Source organism: Myotis yumanensis, unplaced genomic scaffold (assembly GCF_028538775.1).
Source record: "Myotis yumanensis isolate MYYU_CA2020_CCGP unplaced genomic scaffold, mMyoYum1.0.hap1 SCAF_14, whole genome shotgun sequence".
NCBI classification, from domain to species: domain Eukaryota; kingdom Metazoa; phylum Chordata; class Mammalia; order Chiroptera; family Vespertilionidae; genus Myotis; species Myotis yumanensis.
The window spans coordinates 31,817,735-31,841,004 of NW_027223765.1; the positions used below are offsets into that span (position 1 = coordinate 31,817,735).

At 44.1% G+C, this 23,270-nt stretch overlaps 1 protein-coding gene across 1 annotated transcript in view; it reads left to right on the forward strand.

Annotated features, from left to right (window-relative positions):
• Positions 1 to 2,636: 2,636 nt before the first annotated feature.
• ZBTB38 (zinc finger and BTB domain containing 38) overlaps positions 2,637 to 23,270 on the forward strand; it is a 115,944-nt gene continuing 95,310 nt past the window's right edge. Inside the window, exon 1 of the mRNA XM_070433516.1 lies at positions 2,637 to 2,846. The gene's annotated coding sequence lies outside the window, so the exon portion shown is untranslated. The remainder of the gene's footprint in view (positions 2,847 to 23,270) is intronic.

Consider the following 23,270-nt stretch of genomic DNA (forward strand, 5'->3'; position numbering starts at 1 on the left):
AGGAAGCTGGGGCTATGAGGGAAGCCCGGGTCCCAGGTGCCACAGGGAAGCCAGTGCCAGCAGCTAGGGAAAGGAAGGCCTACTCTTGCATGAATTTCGTGCATCGGGCCTCTCGTACTTTAGAATGTGACTGCATTTGGAGATAGGCCTTTAAAGAGATGATTCCATTAAAATGAGGCCATGAGAGTGAGCCCCAATTCAAACTTACCCGTCTCTTTATAAGAAGGGTAAGTTTGAGCACAAAAAGATACACTAGGGATGTGTACACACAGAGAAAAGGCCATGTTAGGACATAGTAACTGGTATCCATGTTGTGAGGATACTCAACAATGTCTACCAAATACCATAGTATCTGCAAACCAAGGAGAGAGACCTCAGAGGACACCAACCCTGCTGACACCTGATCTTGGACCTCCAGCCTCCAGAACATAAGAAAATTAATTTCTGTTGTTTAAACCTGTGGCATGTTGTTATTACAGCCCGAGCAAACTAAGACAGGGCCTTCAGGTATGAAGGCTTAGGCACCAGGGAAAATAAAAATTAATTCAAGTCCTCCCGCTATTATTGAGAACTATTTGGAAGGGCTTCCTTTAAGTGTGGAAGAGCCCCTGCTGCACACCCATACACATTTTACTTTTTGTTCAGGAAATGTGGAGCTTGCTCTTACATGGCCCTAAAGCTCCCAGGTTGAGCCAGTTACCAATCATAAATTGGGAAAGAGAAATAAGGATGTCTGGCCAATCAGGCCAGGTCTCTCAATTACTATGTCTTCTAATGCCGCTTAAAGATATAGCCCTTGACTTTGGAGATTCAAAAACTTTTTTTCAATTCTGGCCCAAGTGAGTGATTTCCATACTGGTTCTAAAAATGAACTGGAATTTTAGTTTAACAATGAGAGCTATATTTGCCAAGAAAACTGTACTATTTGTGTAGACTAGTTCTAAACAATCTTTTCCCATTAGGAAGAGATAAGGGAGACAAAACACACACACACACACACACACACACACACACACACACCAAATTCCACCATGGAAAAACCCTGTTCTTTGAAAGTCTACAGAAAGGTCTCCTCTTTGGGAATGCTTTCTTTGATCTTTCTGCGAAGTATGGGACTGCCTACCTTCTGAGGTACCAAGGAGCCTTGAATCAAAAACCCTAATTTATAGTATTTTAATTAGTTGTTTATAATCCTGCATTTCTCATTAGGCTGTGAGCTCCAAGAGGGAAGACATTATCTTGTCTGTTGAGTTATCTTCAGTGGTATCTGGACCACACAGTATATGCTCAAAAAACAAAACGAAAACTAGGGGAATGAATAAATGAATTAAATTATGATATTACATGTCTCCTGTATGGGATATGCCTTCCAGATGGACCAGAAGGCCAGTCATCTCCCCACTTGCATAGTATTGGAGACACAATGATAAAACCCTCCTCCTCAGTTTCTCCTTCTCTGTTCTCTTCAGTGATGGTCACTTTCCACAAGTAGTTTTCCATCCTATATTTTTTGATTTGTTTGAATTTACAAGTGGTCTTTTTTTCTAATTTTATTTACTTTTACCACTAACGTATCTCCAAACCACAATATAGGATGAAGTATTTCTGGGAATGTCTTCCTAGAAGCAACATGTCCCTACAAATAGATTCCTCTGAACTATTCTTACGTTTGGGTTTGCTCACCTCTGTCCCCGGCTACACTCCCTAGGCACTGCCCAGGCTATCATACTCCACACTCCAGTTCTTCAGGGCTAGGATAGGGTGTTTTGAGTGGGATCATGTGTATTGATCAGTTAAATAGAGGATGTTGGGCAAATATTGAATCTGGATGTCCAGGAACTTGAACTCAATTTGTAGAAGTCAAAAAGAGTGAAGAAATTAGAAATTAGGGAGGGACTGGAGGCCTGAGTACAGATGGACCAGAGCCTACAGACATGACAGGTCTTTCTAAGCTGAGAGAATAAAAAAGGGGGGGGGAGACAACCTCAGACTAGGGAAAGGATGAGGGGGTAAGAGACAGCTTGTTCCACTGGAAGGTTTTTGGAGCTCTGGTATTCAAAACACTAGCCAAACTCAGACTCAAGTTTGAACATTGCCATTTTCCTTGTAGAATCTCTACCTAAATTCCAGTTGATTATTCAGTGTGCCTTCCACATATTGCTGAATTTTAAGGTCCATGAGGGCATTCTCACTGCTGTATCCTCAACACCATAATCTAAAAACAGTGGATCTCAACAAGTATTTAATGAAATTATCAATAGATGTATGCATGACTATGTAGAGAGCAATAGATGTCCAGATCTATGATGGTCTAGTTTACAGTGCCTGCTCCTACTTCTCACAGCAATTTGTGATTCTCTCCGTGATGGTTTCATTTCTCCATCCACCTGCCCCCTCCTAGCTATGAAAGCCCTTAGTCATTTGGTTCAAATACACTAGCTTTGGAGACTAGCTATTTATTAACTAAACCGTTGCACCACTCGCTCTTATAGCCTTAAATGAATTTGGGTTAATTCTTAACTGTTTCCTTTCTGTACGTGTGTCATTTAATGGTTTGCCTTTATCTGATTTTGTCCAATTTCCTGTGCATTTGTGGTTTTCCACAGGAGCTCTCTACCAGAGGCCTCAAGCAGCCACACCAAACGAGTGTGGGCACCTACGTTTTCTAGGAAGGCTCTCCTGCTGCTCTGGGTTTCATCAAACTGGTGTCCATCCAAGTATTCCCACCCAATGTTATTTACGCTAGAAGAGGAGGAATGCCCTCCCCAGGGCCAGTTCTTGGAGAAAAGAATTGTTGATATAGCCAGAGCCCCAACAGAAGAAAGATTACTCTTCAACAGCTAAAGGTTGGTGACTTATTATTTTTTTTTCCAACTCAGTGAAAGCTGCCCATGTTTGCTTTCTTTCCCGTGAATTTCATTAGTGTATTTTCTACACATGACCTTTGGAATAAACAGGAAAGAAGGGTGTTAAATCAATAAATAGCTTCATGGGGGACGGAGAGTTTATCCATCATCGATTCCCTACATCTAGCATAGTGCCTGACATGTAGATTCTCAATAAATGTTTGATGAAGGAAGGAAAGCAAGGTAGGAGGGAAAGAGAGAGAGGAAGAGACTTAAAGAATTAGCATGAATGGAAAGGATGTGAATGTATTATTCAGAAATAATATGACGGTAACAGTTGCGTTTTCAAAGTTAATCAAGTCCATTGTCACTGACACCTAGAATCAATAAAACAAATTAAGTCATTTTGTAAAATGAAGAGTGTATTTATACAGGTAAAAGAACAGTAGACAACCAGAATAGCAACAAATATACTCTGGAACTTAGGCATAACGATAAATAACAGTGGTTACATTTTAGGATAAATTCAAAACTCTGTGATGTGATAGTCATTTGTTCTGTCTATGCCCAATTCTCAAAAGCAAATTAAAACAACCAAGAACTTTATTTATGGATAAATGCAAGGTGATCAGGAAGGTGATAGAATTGATGGCAACTGGTCGGTTTGGTATTTAGAAAAGGTCAACTAATCAGAAATGGTGCACCGAGGAAATTTACAAATATCTAGGCTTCCTGCAGTTGAGAGGGATTAACCACATAGTAATTCACCAAACGTCCAAACATATGTAATTATGTGTTAAGGAAAACCATCTTGGTGCAGATAAAATATTAAGGAAATTAGCATCTTCTTAATATTAGTCTTGCAGTTATTTGATATCATATGGGCTACACAATTCAGGTCGAGCAAGCCAACTCTAAATGACACATACATCACAAAAAAACACACCACCATGGTGGAGGTAGAGAGGAACAAGTAAGACAGATCATTTTTATAAAATCAAGATCTTAAAACTAAGGGTTAGATTTTTCAGCAACATAACTAATGTTAGGCTATGTCACTATAATCTTATATTATTTTATAATTTGTGGCAAATAAAATGTAGCCTAGGAGGAAATCTAAAAACATATCCAAAGCAAATGCAGAGTAACCTCCCTTTTTCATACCAGTCTTGCAAAGATTGTGTTCATGAGGCATGTGATTTGTTTTCAAGGATTTGCCTGAGTGATTTAGACTCCAGTAATCAGGACAATTGTATTATAAAGGAAAACTGTTGCTAATGTGTTTTGATCAGTGGGTCTCAACCTTCCTAATGCCTCGACCCTTTAATACAGTTCCTTATGTTGTGGTGACCCCCAATTTCATTGTTACAAATTGAACATAATTAAAGCATAGTGATTAATCACAAAAACAATATGTAATTATATATGTTTTTTCCGATGGTCTTAGGCGACCCCTGTGAAAGGGTCGTTTGACCGCCAAAGGGGTCTCGACCCACAGGTTGAGAACCACTGGTTTAGATGATGGCTGGTGACTAGCAAAAACATATAAAAGTACCCTCTTAGCTGCTGTGGGTTCTTCCCAAAGTTATAATAAGATGATTCAGGCTTTCTGTGTGCAGTAAGTTGGACCTGTGAAACTGATTAATGCAAGAGTTCAGTGGGTTCCAAACTTCAGCCAGTGTGATCACTTTTGCCCATTTGTACTGCTATTTAACATGCTTTTTTTTAAAAAAAATCTAACTACTACTTTTTACCTTAAGTATATTTAAAAAGCAACTTAATAGATATTTCCATCTGTAATCATCTCTGATAGACATTCTTTGGAAAACACTTCAATTACAATAATAATGATGATGATAAGTCAAGACTATTTTAAAGCTAATTCTATGCGATAGAGACAGGCTGGCAGAGAGAAAATTAGAATCCTTAGAGCTCATGGGAAAGTATTTAGATAAATCATATGCTCAGGTCACAGTTTGCTCTTTGTGGTTTTATTTAAGAAGCTGGTTAATGTTTACATGACATTGAACTTCAAAGTCCAGGCAATAAGGAGGAAAACGAATGAAAAAGAAAAACAGTTTATGTTTGTTACCTCCTTGCTTTTCCTTACTCTGGAGGAAACCAAAGTAGGGTGATAGGGTCTTATCTTACCAGAATACAATAATCTTTTTATTAAATTATAAAAAATTATTATGCTAAGTTTCCTTACTCACATGGCAAGTATTCTTGTTGGAGTGTCATTGTGTTTTTAAATTACAGTCTTCTTTCCTACAATCTTGGTATAAATTTTTTTTTTAATCCTCACCCAAGGATATGTTTGTTGATTTTTAGAAAGGAAGGGAAGGAGAGAGAGACAGAAACATTGATGTGAGAGAGAAACATTGACCAGTTGCCTCCCATATATGCCCCAACCAGGGATCGAACCTGCAACCTGTGTATGTGCCTTGACTGGTAATCAAACTGGCAATCTTTGGTGTATGGGATGAGGCTCCAACCAACTGATCCATCCCGCCAGGGTGAAATTCTTTACCTTACTCTTTTTGTAGTGATATAGTCTCTGATCACATTGTGTGCCTTTATTTTGAAGCTCTTGGTTTATAGAAGTGAGTGTTGTTAATGTAACAAAGAAGGACATTATCTGCAAAACACAATGAAACATCATTATTTTTTTCAAGTACTTCTTTCTGATTCCTCCCCTTTTGGAGGTTCTTAACGTATTCCTAACTTTTAAGTTAGGCCAGCCTCATGCATGACAATTCAGTAGACAACCAGAATAGCAACAAATATACTCTGGAGGGCTTGCCAGATGGGCCCCTGGACAAGACATCCTTCCAGGCTTGCCCCCAACCAAGGATCCAGCCTGTAATCCCATCATGTGCCCTGACTGGGAGTCAAACCGGCAACTTTTTGGTGCACAGGACGATACCCAGCTAACTGAACCACAACGGCCAGGGCAAGGCAGGATGAGATTTAGAAAGCTAATTTCCTCCTCCCTCAAGAAGGGGAAAGGAAACGCTTTACTCCATAAGTGTGGTCTGCACATAGTGACCTTCCAAAGAGCACAGTGTGTGTTGTGGCGGGGCGGGGGGGGGGGGGGGAGGGGGGGGAGTAAATGTACAGTGGAGAGACCTGACAGACAGGACTCTGCCAGGTGACCAACATCAACATCAACTGTGATAACTCATATACCATGATATGATATGATATGATATGATATGATATGATGAAAATGGCACCTGACCTCTTTGGCTTCCTCTTGACAACCTATAACCCCAGTCTGATAATGAGAAAAACATCAGAAAAATCTAAACTGAATGAAATTCTATAAAACGTGACCAGTACTCTTTAAAACTGGAAAGATCATCAAAAACAGAAAATGTGAGAAACTATCACAGCCCAGAGGCGCCCAAGGAGACATGACAACCAAATGTAATGTGGTGTCCTGGGTGCTTTCCTAGAACAACGGAAGGACATTGCTTAAAAACTAAGGAAATTTGAACAATGTATGGACATTATTTAATAATGCATCAGAATTAGTGCGCTAGTTATGACGAAGGTAGCACACCATGGTAAGGTGTTAAGAATAGGGAAACTTGGGTGTTGGATATATGGGAATTCTCTGTACTGTCTTTCCTACTTTTCTCTGTACCTAAACTATTTTAAAATTAAAAGACATTTTTAAAAAACCAAAACAAAGTACCAGAGAAACCCATGGTTGGAGAACCCATGCTTGACTTCCAGCATTTCCTGAAAATCCTAGAGAAACTTTATAATCACATCCAGAGCTAAGTTGTGTCTCTCATGGCTGTCAATCCAAGATTAACGGGGACAGATTCTAGTTTACAATCTAGTGCTTGAAGCTACTTCAGGGAGGGAAACCCAGAAGGAGAGGCAGGGATGAGATATACAGGGTGGGACAAAAGTAGGTTTACATTTGTTCAGATAGAAAATAATACAGTAGTTAATAAATAATAACACAATAGTAAACTTTGTATTCTGAGTAGTCACAACTATAAACCTACCCTTGTCCCACACTGTACTCATTCATTCATTCATACACCCTGCACTGAATCAGTGACACCCTCCCCCAGTTCAGCAATCCCAGTCTACTTCATGGACTTCTCTGAGTCTGTCCATCCTTATAGGATAGGTAGTATTTCTCATTCACTTTCATGCTACCCTACAGCTTTCTGCCTGTGGCTTTACCTACCACTTACTTGCCAATAATTCTCTGATATGTAAATAGATACGCCTGTCTAGAGACATCCCCAGCCCTGGCCGGGTTGCTCAGTGATTAGAGCCTCGGTCCTCAGACCAAACGGTCTCGAGTTTGATTCTTGGTCAAGGGCATGCACGTACCTCAGTTACAGGTTCGATCCCCGGCATTTCTCTCGCTCTCTCTCTCTCTCTCTCTCTCCCTGTCCTCCCTCCCACTCTCTCTAAAAATCAATAGAAAAAATATCCTCAGTTGAGGATAAAAATAAAAAATAATAGAGACATTACTAGTTGGATATCCCATATACACAACATACAGTGGTACTTACTGATTTCAGAGAAGAAGGGAGAGGGGGAGAGAGATAGAAACATCAATGATGAGAGAGAATCATTGATTGGCTATCTGCTGTACACCCCCTTCTGGGGATTGAGCCCACAGCCCAGACATGTGCCCTGACCAGGAATCGAACCTTGACCTCCTGGCTCATAGGTCGACGCTCAACCACTGAGCCACATCGGTCGGGCCCACTGCTCTTCTTTCATTCCCTCTCTTTATGAATGATGCCATCACCCCATCAGATCAGGAGCTCACCCACAAAGCCCCTCAGCTACCAAACTGTCCGGGTTCTACCTTCTACATGTTTTTCAGGGCTGAGCTCTTCTCTCCAACCTCAGGCCTTAGTTCAGCTTCTTACCTTGTCTCATTCCAGAGACAGCTTCATCCCCTGGCTGGACTACCACCTCCAGCCCCATCTACCCCAACCCTGCCCAAGCAGGGGTGTCTCTAAAACACAGACCTGACCATGCTGCTCCCCTGCTGACAGTCCTCCAAGATTCTCCCTCTCACCCCTGGAGTAAAGCCAGTCTTGTCAGCCCAGCACACAAGTCCCTTCATGAAATGCTCTCTCTTGTCATTCTCCCTCATTTCCTGCCATGTTCCCATACTCACCTTCTGCTTCTAACCCACTACTGGGAATTCGCTTTCCCATTTCTGCCTCCTACTTGGTCTTCAGTATTCAACCCAAACTCTCTTTGGGAACGGTCTCTGAGCATTCAAGCCTGAATCACCTGCCCTCCAGACCTTCTCTTACTGATGTCATAGGTATCCCCCTCCCTCATTCTCCCTCCCACTTTCCCTAACCTCCCTCCACTATTAACTCTGGCATTCATTCATTCATTCATTCACTCATTCATTAAGTCTTTGGCTAGTCTAACTACAAAAAATGCAACAATGAACAAAATAGAAAAAAAAATCCTGCCTTCTAGGAACTTTCACTCTTTGTACACTCTTTGATTTTCCTTTCTCTTCATTAGGAGCTCTTTGTGGGCAAGAAATGTTCTCCTATGCATATTAAGTGCTTCTCATTATATCCTGCACCTAGTTGGTGCTTGAAAAATACAGAGGAATTTGTAAATGAGGGCCCCTAGTTTTGTTCCTTCCATCCTTCATGATCAGAGTTAGAGAAATGCTTTCAACTTCTGAGGAAAAATAACTTTCATACACTCTCCATCCCCTCCTCAAGTCCTCCTCCCAACTCAGTTTGTTGTATTTCCTTTTGGGCAGCACAACTTCAGTGACTTGTCTGCATGTCTTCCTCTGAGGGTCTCCACTTGCCTCTGGAGGGAGCAACTGGAACAATCAAAATATTATAAGTGCTGATTGTTTTTTTTAATTTTAAGAATCTAGCCTTAGCCGGTTTGGCTTAGTGGATAGAGTGTCGGCCTGCGGACCAAAGGGTCCCGGGTTCAATTCCAGTCAAAGGCATGCACCTCGGTTGCAGGCTCCTGCCCCACCTGGGCCCTGGTTGGGGCTCATGCAGGAGGCAACCAATTGATGTATTTCTCTCACAGCAGTGTTTCTCTCTGTCTTTCCCTCTCTTTTCCACTATCCCTAAAAATCAATGGAAAAATATCCTCGGGTGAGGATTAAAAAAAAAAAATCAAGCTCTAGATGAAGTACGAACACCTATATTTCTAGAACAGAACATAGAAGTTGTAAACCTTGGTGCCATGTAGCAGTGATGGTAAAGAGGCCAGCGGTTAGGAGCAGGACAGGATGGAGGAGAGCAGAAGTGGAAGAACGTGCAAAGCAGGTTAATTTCTTCATCTACAAAAATGAAGTCACATGATGCTGCCTTAAATGGATGCACCAAGAACTAGAAAATTATACTTAAACTCTTGCTTTTCTTTCCATTGGACTGCCTTTGGCACTGTTTGAAATTTTTTAAAAAACCAGGTATACATTATTGTATTAATAAATTTTGGAAAACTAATTGGCACAGAAAACCAGTGAAGGAGAGATGGCATGTTCATTGTGGAAGAGGGCCTCAGTCACCAGGAAGTTGGTTTAACAGTTTCCTCCTGCGTGTGGGACCGGCGCCGGGTGGGTCCAGTGTTGACAGCAGCTGGTGACATCAGAGTGGTCTCAACTTCCCAACAGTGCTGAGTCACTGGCTGAACTGTGGTTGACACGCTCTCCTGACTGTAAGGTCACCACAGGTGCTCCCTCCCCTGGGCCCCCAGAGCCTCAGGAACAGGCTCCTGTGAATTCAGAGGGAGGTGCTGGGAAGTCCAGTGCGACCTCCTGGAAAACCTTCCTCTGCTGATAGAGGATGTACAGGCAGCTCTCTTCTTTCTGCTTTGTCCCCTTTTCTGATGATGTCATTCTCATCCGCCCTGCAGAGCTCTTAGAACACAGTGTCTGGAACCGGAGGACTAGGACAAGAGGGTGTCTGTGCACCACCTCGTCCATGAGCCTTCTGTAGGGCATTCAGACTTTTGATGCCTTATCTCCACTCCCAAATGTGCCCTCTTCATGTTTCTGGGTTCTCGATTATGGAGGGAGAGATAGAGATAGAGATAGGGATAGAGATAGAGATAGAGATAGAGATAGAGATAGAGAGAAATAGAGAGAGATAGAGAGAAATAGAGAGAGAGAGAGAGAGAGAGAGAGAGCTGGCCAGCCCAAATGTGTCACCATCAAATTGTGTCTGGTGAGGAAACATCTTATACCGTATTCCCACGGAAGTTTGCAGCATCTGGCCCTTCCTTCGGGGCAGGCCGGATAGAGTGCAGCCCCCACCTTTCCCAGTTCAGCAAGGATGCTCATGCCTGCTTCAGGGATGACTGTGTGCACCTGCATGTGAGCTCCACTGTGATAGTTTGGGCCATTTTTCTTTGAATTCTTTGGCTCTAAGTGTGTCGTAGTTGGCTCAGGCTGAGGCTGCGAGAGAGTTTGGGCGTTTCCCTTTCCCCGATTTGAACAGAAGGAAACAGATCTGAGAAGCATGGGTCGCAGACTGTTCTCACTGCTGCTGAACACGTGGCTGGTGACCAGGTGTTCTTGTTGGAGAGGATTCTTCTGGGAAGGCTTGTGAGTCAGGACCCCAGAGTCCTCAAATGGGTGACTTAAATGAGTCAGCACGCTCTGCGATGCCCATGAGTAAGGGGAAGATGACGCAGCTTGCCTTCGCCAGTCCAGAAGGCTTGCTACCCTTTTGGGGGGAGAGTCAGCAATGGGGAAATGTGTCATCACCGTTGACCCTTCGTCTTTCAAACACCACATCTGAGCAGCTTGATGTCTAATTTTGGTCTTATCTTGTTTTGTTTTGTTTTTAATATATTTTTTTATTGATTAAGATATTACGTATGTGTCCTTATACCCACGTTACCCCCTACCCCCCCCCCCCGCTCATGCCCTCACCCCCGCCCCCCCCCGTTGTCCGTGTCCATTGGTTAGACCTATATGCTTGCATGTAAGTCCTTTGGTTGATCTTTACCCCTTACCCTCACCCTCCCCTACCTTCCCTCCAAGGCCCGACAGTCCAATCAATGCCTCTCCGTCTCTGGATCAGTCCTTGTTCATCAGTTTATGTTGTTCATTATATTCCACAAATGAGTGAGATCATGTGGTATTTATCCTTCTCTGACTGGCTTATTTCACTTAGCATAATGCTCTATAGTTCCATCCATGCTGTGGCAAATGTTAAGAGTTTCTTTTTCTTCTTCCTCTCCTTAAAGAATACCTTTCAGCATTTCATATAATGCTGGTTTGGTGGTGATGAACTCCTTTAGCTTTTTCTTATCTGTGAAGCTCTTTATCTGACCTTCAATTCTGAATGATAGCTTTGCTGGATAAAGTAATCTTGGTTGTAGGTTCTTGCTATTCATCACTTTGAATATTTCTTGCCACTCTCTTCTGGCCTGCATGGTTTCTGTTGAGAAATCAGCTGACAGTCGTATGGGTACTCCCTTGTAGGTAACTGACTGTTTTTCTCTTGCTGCTTTTAAGATTCTCTCTTTGTCTTTTGCTCTTGGCATTTTAATTATGATGTGTCTTGGTGTGATCCTCTTTGGATTCCTTTTGTTTGGGGTTCTCTGCGCTTCCTGGACTTGGAAGTCTATTTCTTTCACCAGGTAGGGGAAGTTTTCTGTCATTATTTCTTCAAATAGGTTTTCAATATCTTGCCCTCTCTCTTCTTCTGGTACCCCTATAATTCTGATGTTGGTACGCTTGAAGTTGTCCCAGAGGCTCCTTACACTATCTTCGTATTTTTGGATTCTTTTTTCATTTTGCTTTTCCGGTTGGGTGTTTTTTGCTTCTTCGTATTTCAAATCTTTGAGTTGATTCTTGCGATCCTCTGGTCTGCCGTTGGGAGTCTGTATAATATTCTTTATTTCAGTCAGTGTATGCTTAATTTCTAGTTGGTCCTTTATCACAACATCGAGGGTCTCACTAGATTTCTTGAGGATCTCACTACATTTATCGACGGTTTCCATAAAATTCTTGAAAAATCTTAGAAACGTGGTTTTGAACTCTATATCCAGTCGTTTGCTGTCCTCCATTTCTGTCATTTGTGACCTGTTTCTTTGTCTTCGCATTTTGTCTGCTTCCCTGTGTTGGTAGAGTGGTTTTGTGTGCTAGGTGTCCTACAGGGCCCAGTGGCTCAGCCTCCCCAGTTACCTGAGGTGGACGCTTTTGGTGCACCCCCTTGTGAGCTTTGTGCAGTCTTGTTGTAGTTATGCCCTGATTGTTTTAGGTGTCACTGGGAGGAATTGACCTCCAGGCCAATTGGCAGTGAGAATCAGCTGTGTCTGCAGTGGGAGAACTTCTGTGCTGAAGACACCCTTCTGAGGCAAGACTTGCTTCAGTGGGGCTTTGGTGCTCACTGAGTCTGCCCCCTGAGTGTGTTCCTTATGAATCTGAGGAGTTGTAATCTGGATGGTCCCACTCTGACCACTGGGTACACTGGCTCTTGGATCTCTAAGGAGGTGCTAATTTAGCCTCTGCCTGAGGCTACCCAGCAGGAGCTACGAAGAGATATGCAGATTCCCCTTCCTTTTTGGGGGGTTTGGGGGTGCCCAGATGAGGCCCAGCTGTGAAGCAATGCAAGCTGCTGTGGAGCCTTAGGCCTTCTCTTGGAAGTTCTGGGTCTGTCTGGCCCAGCTGCAATTTGTTAGGTAATTTTCAGGTTGCAAAGGACCCGGGCATTCATATGCAAAAGCCTTTGTAGCAGCCTGGATGGGGCGGGGTCTCGGAATCAACAGGGCGGAGTAAGCAGCTATGGCTGATTCTCAGCCCTGCCCTAAGGGGCCGCGCATCTCAGTGTCCCGGTAATTGCTGCCAGCACCTCTGAGGGAAAGCCGTCCTCAAGTTCCGAGTTCTGCCTGCTGCCAGACCGTCCAATTTCTCCCCGTATGAGCCCTGGGACCCCAGAGATTTCCCGGAACGAGAGTTCAGAGCAGTCGGGAGCTTGTGACTCCCTCCCGATTCAAAAAGACAGCCGAGTCCTCAGGTGCCAGCCCCTTTCCCCGCGCGCCGGAGCCTCCGTACCTCTGCACTTTACCTTCGTAGCTCCTCTGAGTCTGTGTGCTCTTCTCTTTCCTTCTAGTTGTAGAATTTCCACTCAGCCAGTCTTCCTGTGGTTCTGGATGATGACCGTTCTGTCTTTTAGTTGTATTTTTGAAGTTGTTGTCGGAGGCAGCAATTTCCGGTGTTTACCTATGCCGCCATCTTGGTTTCTCTATATAGGTTTTTCTAATTTTGGTCTTATCTTGTTTTTCTTTTTCCTAATGTGTTTTTCCTCCTAAGTTAAATCATGCAGGGCTCTTGCTGGTCTCCCAGATGAGTTGAATTTTTCTAACCTGTCATTCAAAATATGGCCCCTTCTCATTTTCCCAGTTGGAATGCCCTCTTATCTGACCTAATTCACAAGCTAATTGGTCCCTTTTCACCCTTATTGTTGCTTCTTCTCCTGTCTAGATGCACCCATTACCCCCACCCCTCAGTTTACTTTCTCTTTTTATGTAAATCTGTTGAAATCCTACTGAAGCACCACTAGCTCTGTGGAGCTGCCAACTGCTCTAGCTCTGGCCATTTCTCCCATTTCTGAGCCCGAAGGCCTAACTGTACTTGTGACTGCCTTGTAACTGGGCACAGGCTCTGTTTTCGGGCTGTTGGCATCTTATCTGTCCCTCTTCTCCTTTGTGTTGGGGACATGTCTTTTATTTCACTGTTTCCAGAGCATTTCCAGAGCTTGGGATGGGCTATAGTATGTCTATAACATGTAATGGGTGCCCCTGGGTGTTTGTGAGATAGGATGAAAGGATCTCCCACCCTGAGCAGTGCACCAAATGTTTGTTCCCAGAGCACCTGGGTTCTAGAAGAACCTTTGGCTGAGAGTGGGAGGACGGGTACAGAGAGAAGAAACCCAGAGGTGGCTTGTCTTATATTGCTCTGTACTGAGATTTCAAGTAACATTTAAAAAAAAAAAGATTCTGTGCTGAAAATTCAAAAACCATTGGACTCACTATTATTATTTCCATGCCTAATGTGGGGAGGAGAAATTCACGCTCGCCATTAAAGAGCGTGCAGGTAGCACTGAAAAGCCATCAGCAAAGGAAATATTTTGCCCGAAGAGTTGGCATTATAATAGTGCCAAGAAAAAAATCTGTCCTGTAGAATGGGATTTCTTAGACAAATGGACTTGCCCAAGACCATCTAAATTCTAGAAGTTTTCTTTTTTGGTGACCAGTGATTGAAGCTTCACAGTGAATCATCCAAGTGGTTAGAAGACCTGTCTCTTCAGTACAGGCCTTCACAGGCCTTTGAGTCCCCAGGGAACTGTGTGAGGCACACAGGGAACAGTGTACGGTCCAGGCCACATACTGTCCAGGCCTCATACCGTTTGCTCCAGTAAAACCATGTTTGCATGCAAGAGACAGAATCCGAGGCCAACCAGCTCCATAACAAGAGGGGGAGGTGGTATAAGGACACAGGTAAAGGAGACCTAGGACAGTGAGTGAGGTGCACCCAGGCATGGAACACTGGATGGGAAAGCGGCTCAGCAGGTGGATTGCTCCCTGCATCCCTGCCTCTCTCTGCCTGTCTGCTTGTCATTCATCCACCTCTGTGTGCTATGGTGACCACCAGCCCAGAGACTGCAGGTCCTCCTGGCTGCAGAGCCTGCTGCCATCTGATCACCTCTCAGATCTCATTTGAACGAGGGCAATCCTGGGTTGACTAGGTGCAGTCCGTGCTAAGTGGTTCACTTCCTGCCCAATCATTGGAGAGGGAGGGGTTGCACAGGGTCAAGAAGCGCAGATGGGGCAGGCCAGCAGCAGGAGGTTGAAGGGTGGGAGCCCTGGTTGTCCAGCACAAGAGAAGTGTGGTGGGGAAACCGTGCCTAGAGTGGCAGTGATCCCTTGACTGGCATTTTCATGGACACAGACACTGGTACTGCAATTTGCTCGGGTTTTGAGCACCTCTACTGGGCAAGTACAGTGATGTGGCAGCCGATATTTTCACTGCCGGATTTCATCAATGATTGTAAGGCTCTTCCTCCGAGACTTCATCTCCTCCTCACAGTATGGACTTTGCAGCATAGGAGGGGGCCTGCTGGCTAGTTTCTCTGCTTTGGCAACAGAAAAAGTCAGAAAATATGAGGCCTCAGCCAAAGTTGCATCTTTACATAAAGGGTAGTGACTCTGGACCATGATTGGAGAAACAGTCCCATGTTCTCATGCAAGAACTGAGGATAATAATACTCCTCAGTGCCTGGCATTCAGGTTTGTTGTGACAACAAAATGATTTAACGTTTGCAACGTGTTAAGAGCAGTGCGTGCCTGATACAAAATAAGTGCCAAACAAGTGTTAATTAATAAAGTAACAATAATTTTTGAAATCCCATGCCAGTTACCTGCCAGTACACTCTATTCCTACACCTTTGATTCATATGAAATCAGCTTTCTCAAATGTGTGTGAAATCGTGGGTGGAATCAGCTGGCAAATAAAATAAGAAGCAGCATGAATGTTCCTGTGATGAGTTTACAATGCACTGCCCAGGAGCACAGACCACCCACAAGATGTGAGCCACATCTGCTGTCCCAGATGGCTGGGTGCCCTGGCTGGGCTGGAAGAGACAGGAACAGCCCCCACAGGCATAAGCCTTCCACAGTGGCCCCCTGCACAATTATCATTCTCCCCAGAACCCAGGCCATGGCCTCAGCTCCCCTCCCAGAGAGGTCTCTGCTGAATTCTATCATATGCTCTCCCCGCCAGTCTTTGTCAATCACATTACTCATGTTGTTTCATCATAACAATTATCATTATTTAACATCATCTGAGCCCTGGCCAGTTTGGCTCACAGATAGAGCGTTAACCTGCAGACTGAAGGGTCCTGGATTAGATTCCGGTCAAAGGCACATACCTCAGTTGCAGGCTCCATCCCTGGTCCTGGTTGGGGTACGTTCGATGTTTCTCTCTCTGTGTCTCTTCCCCTCCCTTACACTCTCTAAAAAAATCAATGGGAAAAAATATCCTCAAGTGATTAACAACAAAAACAACAAATTTTAAATAATCTGATTACATGTATCTGTTTATGATGTCTTCGCCAATAGAATGTAAGCGTATCTGTCCCGTTCTCTGTGTCCCAGCACCTGGCACAGTGCCAGGCACTTGGCAGATGCTCCATAAATATTTGTTGTTGGATGCATATACCACAGTAGTGTCAGAGAGTATGGAATTGAAAGGGAGCAAAGAACACATTCTTCTGTTTTGCCTGTTATCACCGTTCTGTCTCTCATTACTGGGAGCTCAGAGCTGCTCCCCAAGGGCTGGGGGTCTGAAGGCAGACGGTCCTGTGTGAAAACAGCTAACCATCGGGGAAGGGCCCTCCAACTTTCTCTTGAAGGCTCCCAGCTTTTGCCTGACTACTGCTCACTGGGACATATGCCTTAAAGTCCTAGCTAAGTACAAAGTTGCAGGATGGTGCCTGGACAACCCTTATTCCCAAAGTTTTTGCACACTTCTGAAAGGAGGCATAAAACCCAGGCCACTTGGGCTTCCTGGCCAGAGCACCTGCCATGCTTTTCAACTCACTTCTCTAGCCCATTTGTTATAAAACTTAACATTTTATATGTCCGGATGGAACATGGGCTGGCATCTCAGTAGTTCAAATCAAAGACAGGAAATTCATAAGTAGGGGTCACAGATGAGTTTATAAGTACAACCAAGCCAAGTTGTTGTTGCTGTGCCTGGGATGCTACCTTGTGGAGTGGGACTTTCTCTCACACTCGTCCCTGGGGAACTAAATGCCAGCAGCCTGGCAGTCAAATAGTGCCAGCAAACATTCCTATACACCCTCTGGGGTGAGATGCCCCATCTGAGGACTGCTAGTGAGGGGAAAGTAAATTGCTTCACTTTACTTTAAAAGTGGTGTTTTGGTATCATCTTGTTTGAGCAGTTTTAAAAATTGGTTACTTACAGAAGAAATACATTCTTTTTGAAAAAGTCTATTTCAGACAAAGCTGAAGCCTTCTTTGATAGCTGCTTCCAGTTTTAATAACCTCCTCACTTTTCTGAGGAAATGAGTGTCACTGGTTAGTTTCTATCCTTCCAGACCTTTTTCTGTATGTTTACATACATATATAGAAACCTGTATGCCAAGCAAGTATAGTGGAGCGTTCTTGGTGTGTGTGTGTACTGTGCGTTTCATCTCAGCTTGAGCCTTGTAGCAGCAGCACCGTATTTTACCGTGTCGGTGAGTCTCCTGGTGAGAGCTGCAAAGGAAATTGCTACCCTGGATGAGGTGTCCCCTGTGGTCTAGTCACAGGACCGGATTAGACAAAAGCTGAGGTCATTTTGAATCATTGCCTCTAACCATGCTGCTGTCCCCAGGACAAAGCGGTGCCTTGCCCTGAATCTGAAGTAGCATCTCTAAGCTTGGTTACTCCAACTGCTGTATCCATCCAGCTCTGCGTCTCCTGCACCAAAATGGGTTAATTTCCTGCCCGAGCCTTTCATGTGCCCCTCTCTGTCAATAAGTTCTGGCTCTAAGAGTGCAGGTTTGATGATCATCTTGGTCCCTTAACCAAAGAATGCATAAAGAAGAATGTTTGCTTTCATGGTTAATTATTTGTCTGTGAAGTGAGCGCCTAATCTCAGGCACTTTCATCCCATCTCTAAGCCTCACAGCAGTCCTTCCCAGTAGGTATTACTAGCTCATTTTTATAGATGAGAAAACTGAGCCAGAGAGAGATTAGGTGATTTATCTAAGTCTGTTTAGTTAGTAAGTGGAGAGCCAGGGCACCAACCCTGGGCTTGATCTCAGATGAGTAGTAATGATCCATCAATTTATTTACTTATTCAACAGTATCTATTGAGTCTGTATAACGTGCTGGAAATGGTACTCAGCACTAGGAATAGAGCAGTAAACAAAGTAATAAAGAAACATGAGATCTCTGTCCTCATAGAGCTTACATCCTAGTGAGGGAGACAATTAAGAAGTAAGCAAATACATACTGTAATTTAGGGACTGTTAAGTACCATGAATGAACATAAAGCAAAATAAGAAAATAGTGAGCTGCAGAGGGGGCTTCTTTAGAAAGAGTGTTGATAAGGCCTCCCTGAAGAGGAGACCTGAATAAAGCAAGAGAGTCAGCCATGCTACAGTCTCAGGTGAGCCATGTTGCAGGCAGAGAGCAGTAGGTGCAAAGGCCTTGAGGTAGGGCCTGCTGGACATGTTCAAGGAACATAAGAAGCTGGTAAGACCAGACTGGAGTTGGCGAGGCAGAGAGGTGGAGGGCAATCAGAGAGGAAACTGGGCCCTGATCATTTGAGCTTTCTAGATCACGGTTAGGACTTGGGATTGATTCTGACTGTGATGGGAAGTCTCTGGAGAGTTTTGAACAGGGGAATGGTATGATCTGGCTTCAGATTTTAGAGAATCATCCTGGCTCCTGTGTGAAGAAAAGATTGTAGGTGGAGTAGACTAGATTCGGGGACATAGGTTAGGAAGCCTCCGTAAGAATCCAGAGAAGAGAAGATAGCGTCATGGGCCAGAGTGGTCAACTGTGGTCAACTGTAAATGTGGTTGGATTTGAGATGTTTTGAAGGTAGAACTGGTAAGGCTTTTTGATAAATTATAACCTTTAAGGAGGAAGAAGAGCAGTTAAGAATGACTGCTAGGTTTTTGCCTGAGCATCTCATTGGAGGTGGTACCATCCACTGAACTTAGAAAGCCTGGTCTGGGGTGGGGAGTAGGAGAGCAAATTTGGGGAGGTGGAGAAGCAAGAGTTCTATTTTTGACACGTTAAGATTAGACCTGGAGATGGAAGTGCTAAGATGGCAGTGAGTCCATCGGGAAAAGAGTCCAGGCTAGAGAGATAAGTTAGGAGTCATCAACGTATTTACAGGTATGGGACTTAATGAGTTTATTGGGGACTGAATAGAACTATTAATTTAGTTTATTGCCTACTGTGTGTAGGTCATAGTGTTTTGTACTGGGAACATAGCAGCAAGAAAAACAGACATGCCGATTACTCATAGTGGCTTGCCCTTAGCCCAGCATGCCACCAGAAGTGGTCTTTACTTTTGTTATTATTAAGCTTATTAAATGTTAGAGTAAAAACAAGCTTAGAGATGATCAAGTAGAAACTCCAAACCTCTCTTCAATTTACAGCTGAGGACACTGGGGCCCGGAGAAGTCAGGTGATTTATTATTAAGTAATAATAAGTCTACTTAAAATCTACTATTTCAAAACTGCTTACATGGCTCTCACAGTAAGTCCAAAGCACAAAATCTATTTACATGTCTCATTTACCTTAGGACCCAAGTGTACTTGTATTCTAGTAATAGCAGTAGAGGAGACCTCAAACTGTGGTCAGCTTTAGCCATGTTTTAATCAACTCTGCATTAGTTTTCCATTGCTGGTTTAATAAATCACCATGGACTTGGTGGCTTAAAACACACATTTATTATCTTACAGTTCTGTGGGTCATAAGTCTGACGTAGGTCCCACTGGGCTAAAGTCGGGGAGTCTGCAGAGCTGTGTGTGTCTTTCTGGAGGCTCTAGGGGAGAGTCCAGTTCCCTGCCCCACCCAAATTTTAGAAGTTGTCCCCATTCCTTGGCTCATGGCTCTCTTCCTTCATCTTCAGAGCCAGCGATGTTGTGTCCCTGTGGCCCTTCTTCCATAGTTACATTTCCCTCTCACTGACCACAGCTGGGAAAGGGTCTCTGTTTTTAAGGACTCCCGTGATTACATTGGGCTCCCTCAGATCACTTAGGACCGTGGTCGGCAAACTGCGGCTCGAGAGCCACATGCGGCTCTTTGGCCCCTTGAGTGTGGCTCTTCCTAAGCCTTAGGAGTACCCTAATTAAGTTAATAAAAATGTACCTACCTATATAGTTTAAGTTTAAAAAATTTGGCTCTCAAAAGAAATTTCAATCGTTGTACTGTTGATATTTGGCTCTATTGACTAATGAGTTTGCCGACCACTGACCTAGGATAATCCCCCATCTCAAGGTTCATGACCTTAATGATGTCTGCAAAGCCCCCTTTTCCAGATATAGTAACATATTCACAGGTTCTTGAGATTAGGATGTGGGCATCTCCAGGGAGCTATTATTCTACCTACCACAGCTGCTTTTGCCAATCCTAGGGAAGAAATAAAGGTAATTTCCCATCATCTCAAGAGGATAAGCAGACCTGATGTATTTCTAGACCATGGGTCCTCAAACTTTTTAAACAGGGGGCCAGTTCACTGTCCCTCAGACCGTTGGAGGGCCGGACTATAGTTTAAAAAAAAAACTATGAACAAATTCCTATGCACACTGCACAGATCTTATTTTGAAGTAAAAAAACAAAATGGGAACAAATACAATATTTGTATTTGCATGTGGCCCGCGGGCCATAGTTTGAGGACCCCTGTTCTAGACCCTTCTTGTAATCAAGGATCTAGAATTTACTGTATATTGTCAGGAGTTAGCAACCTCTTGTCGATGTGCTTCTGAGGGCTTTTGCAAAAGAAAGAAACTAGATAAAACTGTGTTTGGGTGAGTTGAAAAGATGAGGCTCAACTCTGGATAGATGTCTGGCCCTGAAAAAAACTCTGGTGGTTTCCGTGGGAAAGAAAGATGCAATGTTCTTAGAATGGCAGAACATAAAAAAAGGCTTTGGGGAGGATGATCAGGGTCAGTCCTGGGGACACAGGTACGCAGTGATAACAGGGCTGCCTGTGGGTGAATGTATGGGCCTGGGCAGCTGGTATTGGACTATGTGTGGGAAACGGTGAACTCTGGGGCAGGGGGATGCAGGGATGTGAACATTAAGGAATGATGGAGTTCTGCTTGGGCTGCAGCTCATGCTGTCCTGTGTATCTAAAAATGAAGCAGACCTCATGCTGCAGGATAGATTTTTCTTTTCCCAACCCCTTCCATCTGCATTTGAGATTCACAGGGCGTCTGTTAATTCAACTTTGACCCTATTTCATGTGCATAATTATCCTGGCCTTATTATGCAAGGACAGTGTTCTCTCATCTCTTCCTTGTATCCCATCTCTGAGCTTCCCTGCACTGGCATATTACTTTTCCCTGAACTCAGAAGAGCTGCATAATGTGAGGTGTGGGAGTGCATATTGGGGTGAAGGAGTGGGAGGGTGGACCTCTCTCAAGGGCCCATCCATAGTGCCTAACAAACAGTAGGTTTCCAATGTTAGTTTCCTTCTGAGGCCCTGCCCTCACCCGTTCTGACAGCTTGGCTTTCCCCCATCCCTGGCCCACTCATTATGTTGGCAACTAAAAACAGCCCCAAGGGAAGTTGCCAAGGCCTCCCGGGGACAGGATCATTCCTACTAAGCACTTCTGTTCAGAGCACGTGAGTGGAAGGCGGTGCCAGTCCTCAGCAGGGCCGGGGGTGGCACTTTCTGGCTTACTGAGGGCACCGTGTGGGGAAAAATGTCCTAGAACAACTCCCAAGTGGGAGCCACACTGCACATATCTTATTTTGAAGTAAAAAAACAAAACGGGAACAAATACAATATTTGTATTTGCATGTGGCCCGCGGGCCGTAGTTTGAGGACCCCTGCTCTAAATAGTGACTGTGATCTCTCACCAGTTAACACAACCACCTCCAAAATTCACGTTTGGCCACGCTATACCCAAGGTGGGGGTCACCTCAGAGGATCTCTTAAAAAATACTGACACCTGGGCCTCACCCTAGAGAATCTGATTGAACTGCTTGGAGCAACTGTTTCCATGTTCCTGGTGACCAGTTACCAGGAAACTTCCTTTATGAATAGTGTTAAGGCTGGGGTGAGGGTGAGGGTAGCGGCATTGAAATAAACTCTTCCCTTTGACTGGCCAAGTTTTTCATTAGCTCCTTCCTTTAATTTATTCTACTCTTTCTTCTTTCTTCCTTTCTACCCATTTTTATTATAATTATTTAGAATTCATTGTACAGGTCCCTTTTGTTCATCCAAGCTATTATTTCATTGCAACAAAAGGTGAATGAAAAGGCCGCACAATCTACAGCTTCTTTAATGTCTTTGTTTCCTCTTGGCTTTAAGTCTAGCCGAGGGAGCAGAGGGAAAGTTGGGGTGAGATGCTCGACTCAGGGTAAATAGGAAATGAGTCAGTGTCCAGCTGGGCTCAGCCTGGGCCACTCCACGTAGCCAGCCAGCCGACTTTCTAAAAAGCACAGGTTGAAGGCATTTCTCAAACTCTCCAGGTTTCCTTTATGACTTTATGCTCAAATCTGAAGGAGACCAAGACTCAAGCCTTCTCCACGTACCCGTATATTTCCAAGTCTCTGAAAGAGGGCACTGTCTACTGTGAGTGTTTTATTCTGCCATCTGCCAGGAGGAAACGAGTGTGGGAAAACAGCCAGCTCAGCACTTCCACCACTCGCATTTATAAAGGAGGAATCAAAGATTCTTCTTATTATTTGTGAAAAGTTTTCCGAGTATCATTATTTTATAGTCTCATGAAGTTTACCAAAGAATCTTAAATGTAGGTGATGTTGGTTTAAAAAGCCATACAGGTCCTTGCTGATTTGGCTCAGTGGATAGAGCGTTGGGCTGAGGACTGAAGGGTCCCGGGTTCAATTCTAGTCAAGGGCACATGCTCAGGTTGCGGGCTCAACCCCCAGTGGGGGGCGTGCAGGAGGAAGCTGATCAATGAGTCTCTCTCATCATTGATGATTTTATCTTTCTCTCCCTCTCCTTTCCTCTCTGAAATCAATAAAAAACAAACATTTTTTTTAAAAAAGCCATAGTCTGTGAGTTCTATATGGGTAAGCATTTATGGGAATTGTAGTTTTGCATCTTAGACTATATGCCCCTGGTGTAGGATTAGAGATAAAATGAGAGAAGGAAAAGTTGCCATGTCCAAAGGTGGCTGGTTGATGTGTTTCCTGAGTTAATAAATTGTCATTTAATTGATAGATATATTAGCAATAGTCTATGTGGGGTAGGCAGTTAGACAGACATGAGCAGAGCTAGTATGATGCGCCAGTACAGAAAGTCACCAGGACAGAAAGCTCCAGGTGCCTAGCAACAGGCAAAACTGGGAAAACTGGCCCTCGCCCCAGGTTTACTCCCCTCCCCACCCCCGCCCCCAGCACATCACTGGGTCATTCGGTTTAGACTCCCTGACCTTTCATATCTCTGGTCATGCGGTTCAGACCCTCCCCTAACCTTTCCTCCCCTGGCATGTTGCTAGTCATGTGGGTTAGACCCCCTTAGAGGGGAACAAATGAGAGGGCTGGAGAATAGCCATTACGCATTAAACCCCCAGGACAAGGAGGTTCTGACCCTCATCAAATACATCTAGGCCTTAGTTGCCTTTCAGCTCTAGGCCCAGAAAAGCAGCAAAACCAGGCAAGCGATGCCATGGCTAACAGGACCGGCTCCATTAACAATGACCCCTTGC